The 6,501-nt window shown below is 43.9% G+C and overlaps 1 non-coding gene across 1 annotated transcript; it reads right to left on the bottom strand.

Moving 5' to 3' along the window:
• Positions 1-3,109: 3,109 nt before the first annotated feature.
• LOC126029012 (U6 spliceosomal RNA) lies at positions 3,110-3,216 on the bottom strand. The gene has a single exon (XR_007502674.1). It is a non-coding gene; the product is annotated as a U6 spliceosomal RNA (small nuclear RNA).
• Positions 3,217-6,501: the final 3,285 nt, after the last annotated feature.

Below are 6,501 nucleotides of genomic sequence, written 5' to 3' on the forward strand. Positions count from 1 at the left end.
GAGTATTTTATGACTACAATGGAATTATACTAGAAAGCAAAACCAGAAATAGAACAGAGAAAGTCTTTGAACACTTTCAACTAAACAACAAACTTCTAAATATTCCATGAGTTAAAGAAGTCTCCAGAGAAATCAGAATCAAATACAAAATGAATGTTAGAAGTGATAAAAAAATTTTTTTTACGAAGTGCCCAGTTACAAAGTAAAAAATAGGAAGAAAAAAGCAGTAGCAATATTCAATTTAAAATATAGTAATGAAATAATAGTATTCACTACAACAATAACCAAAATGAAATGTCTGGGAATGAACTCCACAGCAAATGTGTTGCAGTTTTATGAGAAAAAAAAAACATAAAAAGCTCACTGAGGACAAAGCAGAAAAGGCCTTGATAAATAGAAATCTTATAAATATAGACATTCTAGCTCTAAAATTGGACAGGAAAAGGAACAAGGACAGCAAAAATAAAGCAAAACTGAAAACTAAAGCCGGAACAATCAGTCTATTCAATTCAAAGTCTTACTCTATAGCTAAAGTAATCAAGGTTAGATAGTGTTATCTGAATTCATGATAAATAGATTTAATATTGGAAGAAATCCATCAGTCCTTAGATAAATCTACAAGTTTAAAACAATTCCAACCAAATCCCTTATGGAATTCACCTGGGAGAAGAAATAGCTGATTCAGCCAAGAACATTTCGCAAAACAGGTAGTGGAATGAGACTTACCAAACCAGATACTAAAATATATTATTTAACTCCAGCAATTAAAGTATTTTAATAGCAAAGAAATAGAGAGGTCTATCAATGGAACAGATTAGAATGTGCATAATCTAATGGTTACATATATACAGATTTAGTATGAGGTTTTGTTTTAGTTTTTGGTTTTGGTTTTTGGGTCACACCCGGCAGCACTCAAGTGCTCCTCCTGGCTCTACGCTCAGAAATTGCTCCTGGCGGGGCCTGGAGAGATAGCACAATGGTGTTTGCCTTGCAAGCAGCCATCCAGGACCAATGGTGGTTGGTTCGAATCCCGGTGTCCCATATGGTCCCCTGTGCCTGCCAGGAGCTATTTCTTAGCAGACAGCCAGGAGTAACCCCTGAGCACCACCAGGTGTGACAAAAAAAAGGAAGGAAGGAAGGAAGGAAGGAAGGAAGGAAGGAAGGAAGGAAGGAAGGAAGGAAGGAAGGAAGGAAGGAAGGAAGGAAGGAAGGAAGGAAGGAAGGAAGGAAGGAAGGAAGGAAGGAAGGAAGGAAGGAAGGAAGGAAGGAAGGAAGGAAGGAAGGAAGGAAGGAAGGAAGGAAAGAAAGAAAGAAAGAAATTGCTCCTGGCAGGCTTGGGAGACCATATGGGATGCCAGAATTCGAACCACCTTCCTTCTGCATATAAGGCAAATGCCCTACGTCCATGCTATCTATCTCGCCCCAGTATGAGTTTATTTTTGATGCAGTTACTGTTTCTTTTTACATGGGTATTGTAGGGCTGTGCTCAAGGCTTAGTTCTATCATTTTCTCCAGAACAGGTTTTGGAAAAGCCCTTGGCAACAATGCATTGAACACAGAACTTCAGAATTATTTTTGTGTCTGGCATTCGCTGTTATATCTCCTACTGTTCAGAAGGGGCTAACTGTGTAGCTGAGCTCTGTGAGAAACAGTGGATACAGGGTCCAAACAGTTAACCTTCTGCAGGAGGAAAGAAGTGAGGTCACTTTGCACCATCCAGCACAGACAGGTTTCAGACCCTGGCTCCTCTTTTTCCTTTCTTTCAGCAAAACGCCAAAAGGGGAAGATCTTTCCATTGCCTCCATAAAGCAAAATGGCAACTTAAAAGTCAAGACATGGAGCTGGAGCAATAGCACAGCAGGTAGGGCATTTGCCTTGCACACAGCTGACTCAGGTTCAATCCCAAGCATCCCATATAGTCCCCCGAGCCTGCCAGGAGTAATTTCTGAGTGCAGAACCAAGAGTAACCCCTGAGCCCTGCCAGGTGTGTCTCCCTCACCAAAATAAAGTAGAGACTTAGACTGAATGTACAGATGAAAAAGGAGGTTGCATCCCACATTTATTAGGTACTTTAATTTGTCAGGAAAGTAGCTGCTCATAGGCCTGCCACAAGGAAAGAGCAGCAACAATGGAAAAAGTAAGTAAGAAAAGGGAAGAGCATTTACAACATTCTCGGCTGTCAGTCACCTAGTCACAGAGGAGTCAGGGCTTGCAGGGAGGAAGTGTCCAATATGCCAACACAAATGCCAAGATGCAGGGGCAAGTTCAAAATATGTCACAATTCCCATTCCTGCCCTGGCAAGTGATGGGGGCATTGTCTGAGAAATGAATCCACAGAGACAGACGCAGAATAGTCTCCCTCATCTATGGGTTTTAAGAAAAATAAAAGACATTTTTGCAATAATTCTCAGAGACAAAGAAAGGAGGGCTGGAAGGTTCTGCTCATGACATGAAGCTCACCAAAAAGAGTGATGAGTACAGTTAGAGAAATAACTACAATGAGAACTATCATAACAATGTGAATAAATGAGGAAAGTGGAAGCCTGTCTAGACTACAGACGGAGGTGGGGTGGGGAGGAGGGAGATTTGAGATATTGGTGATGGGAATGTTGCACTGGTGAAGGGGTGTTCTTTACATGACTGAAACCCAACTATAATTGTATTTGTAATCAAGGTGTTTAAATAAATATATTAATTTTAAAAAAAGAAAGAAATGAATCCATACTTTGTTCTAAAGAAGCATTAGACATTTTTTTTTGTTTGTTTGTTTTCGGGGCCACACCTGTTTGATGCTCAGGGGTTTCTCCTGGCAAAGCACTCAGAAATTGTCCCTGGCTTGGGGGGACCATATGGGACACCGGTGGATCGAACCACAGTCCTTCCTTGGCTAGTGCTTGCAAGGCAGACACCTTACCTCTAGCGCCACCTTACCGGCCCCTCACTAGACATTTTTTTTTTGGGGGGTCACACCTGGCTATCTGCTCAGAAATAGCTCCTGGCAGGCACAGGAGACCATATGGGACACCGGGATTCGAACTAACCACCTTAGGTCCTGGATCGGCTGCTTGCAAGACAAATGCCGCTGTGCTATCTCTTCAGCACCCCCCCCCCAAATATGGAACGCTTCACGAATTTGTGTGTCATCCTTGCGCAGGGGCCATGCTAATCTTCTCTGTATTGTTCCAATTTTAGTATATGTGCTACCGAAACGAGCACTCACTAGACATTTCTTATAAGCAAGGGACCTTCTGGTTTTTGTCTTCCAATACCTGAGCTCTTTGAGATGATAAGAAGGGAAGAGAGGCCAGTCGGGAGAAGACAAGCCCTATGGTGATGGAGGAAGGCAAAGGAGCACAGGGGAAACTTGGTCTTGGAGAAGGGCACCGATTTGGGCTGAAAACTACCCTAACTCCCAGCTTTGACCTTGATTCTGGGCCATGCACTCAAAGCAGCAATGCTCCCTGCCTTCAGGGGAGCCCAGAACAGAAGCCACTGGGAGTGGCTGAGAGGGCAGTTGAGTGTCTCCCCACATTGTTCTAACTCCTCAGAACACCCCCCCAAACCCCATGAGATCCTAGCAAGGAAGATGCTTCATTCCCACTCCCCAGGATGCAAGGGATCAAATTTCCCCTTCAACTCAGCCATGTGGGAATTCAGAATTCAATTTATTTTGATTTAAAGGAAATAAAAGGAAGCTCCATTTCTTTTCCACCGGGGTCTATGGACAAAGACGAATACCCTTCATCGAGGTTTCAGAGCCCCCAAGTCATTAATTTATGGAGCACAACTGGATGGGGTGAGTGGGAGAGAGGTTCAAGTGGGGCTGCAGATTTATTGCTCTCCATGGATGGCTTCTGGCATTAGAGCCATTGGATTGTCACTCTCACAACGGGCAGCCCCTGGACTGGCTATTGGCAAGACAAACTTAATGAGGATACAGGCCCTGCCGTTTGGGACACTGAAGAAGAGACAAAAGCACATGTGTTCACAAATGATGCCTGAGCTCCTTGGGCTGATGGAGACAGCATTCAAGAGCTGGGCCTGTCAGCATCATTCATCTGAGAAGACTCTGCTGAGTGACAAGGTACCTCCAGCCAGAACAGGTGCCTAAACTCCAAGGTAAAATGTTTCATAGACAGACAGATTTAAAGGGAAGCCTGGAGTAATTTAGTGCATTCAGGACTAGTCACACAGGGGTCCTCAAACTTTTTAAACAGGGAGCGAGTTTACTGTTCTTCAGACTGTTGGAAGGTCAAACTATAAATTAAAAAAAAAAAACTATGAACAATACTGGCTGTGGGCTATAGTTTGAGGACCCCTGCCCAAGACTGAGAGGAGGAGTTGAGAGATAGAGAGAAGGTGAGGAGTCAGAGAGTGTGGTGCACATCCCATACAAACACACTGCAGGCCCTGGATGAGTCGGCTGCTAAGCAGGACAGGCAGCAGAGGCAAAAATACCCAGCAGACTGGATAAATATCCTTGGTGGGCTGCATGTGACCCCTGGGTCATAGTTTGAGGACCCCTGCGTTACAGTATTTCACTGGGGGAACCTTCAGCAGACAAAAAAAATACTGGGAAATACCAGGAGCTCTTAACATACAGGGATCCTGAATAGCAGTAGTGAGGAGGACCCAGAAAGCTTAGTGAGGTGGCAAGACAAAACAACAAACAAAAGAAACAAATAAGCAAACAATTTATGTGCTAAGTCCACTTTGAATCAGTCAGATAAAACCATCTGGAAAAATAAAAGTGCATCCAAATCAGATGAACCATGGAAAGTTTAACAAAGAGAATAATTTGCAGAGATGTGAGCTGGGTGGAGGTTAACCAAAAGAATGGCAGTGTTGGGGGCCACAGAGACCAGGGATCCTGTGCTTAGTTTTCCTGAAGATGGGGGGCTACCTCATCCCATGTAGGAACAGATGAAGATACGGACTGGAGCACACTGTGGTCTGTATGAAGGGACATGGTAGTATAACCATTCACAGGGAAGAGCTGAAGGGGCAAATGCCAGCCTCACCCTTTTTTCCTCTGACATGCTGGGGATCCCTATTGGTGGGACTGAACCCAGGAAAAAGAGTCAGTGAGGCAGGTGATAGGTTCCCAAATTTGTGACTCCAGAAACAAAGAGAAAGGTAGGAAAGGGGAAGAGTAGATGAAGGAGCAAATAGACAGGGAGCACCTTCTTCCTCCCAAGACCTAGAGACCTGAGTGCATTATCAAGTGAAATGGAGAGGAGCTGGGTGAAAGTACAGCAGTTATGGGGTTTAGAGCAGGTCTGTTTGGGCTTCTTCTTGGAGCCACAAGGTCATCCTAGCATTGCTGGCTCAGCTCTGGAGGCCTTTAGCACTGCTGGAATATCTCAGGTAATCCCCCAAATTACAGGACCCAAATAACACCTTATCCTTGGGCCCTTGCATTGAGCCAGCTAAGAGAGAGCAGAAATATATATATATATATATATATATATATATATATATATATATATATATATGAGTGTGTGTGTGTGTGTATGTATGTATGTTTTGATTTTGGGCCACACCTGGTGGTACTCAGGGGTTACTCCTAGCTCTGCACTCAAAAATCGCTCCTGGCAGACTCAGAGGACCATATGGGATAACGGGAATCAAACCCGGGCCTGTTCCAGGTTGGCTGCAAGGCAAACACCCTACCATTTTGCTATTGCTCCAGCCCCTAGGGATATATATTTTTAATTGAGAGGCAACAGAGTGCTTACAGTTCAGTTTTCAGAACATCCTCGCTCTGTGGTCATGGACCATTGTTGATGGGGCATGAGGGACTGTATGCGGTGCCAGGGATTTAATTTGGATCCTTACTCACTGTTACCTTTCTAGTCTCAAGAGAGTGCTATTCTTAAAAATCAGACTTAGGGAGCCGGAAAGATAGCATGGAGGTAAGGTGTTTGCCTTTCACGCAGAAGGTCATCAGTTCGAATCCCAGCATCCCATATGGTCCCCCGTGCCTGCCAGGAGCAATTTCTGAGCATGGAGCCAGGAATAACCCCTGAGCACTGCCGGGTGTGACCCAAATACCACAAAAAAAAAAAAATCAGACTTAGACCTCTTATCTGCAATACTGGATTCTTGAGGACTACAGAATATGGTCTTCAAATTTCTGTGAGTAATTTATCTGATTCCTGGAATTCTATACCCAGCCAAGTTATACATCAATGTTTAAAGCAAAATAGCACGTCCTATTAGACATGCTAAGAGGAAAGATCCCTTCACAGGTGTTTCTCATGAAGTGGTGACATAACAAGTAAGTGCTTGATCACAGGGGGTTTTAGCTCTACAGACAGGACACAAGCCTGGGAGAACAGGAGAAACCAGAGAGTCATTGGTAAAGAGTGAGGAAAGCCACCAGCTTGTCTAGGTCAGAAAGACAGTAGGTTTTGTAAGGGAGGCCTCGAGGAAAACAGCAGACTATGATTAGGCTTTATAGGAAGTGAGACTAGAAAACATGAAGAAGGAAAAGCAAAA

This window comes from Suncus etruscus, chromosome 14, assembly GCF_024139225.1.
Source record: "Suncus etruscus isolate mSunEtr1 chromosome 14, mSunEtr1.pri.cur, whole genome shotgun sequence".
Lineage (NCBI taxonomy): Eukaryota > Metazoa > Chordata > Mammalia > Eulipotyphla > Soricidae > Suncus > Suncus etruscus.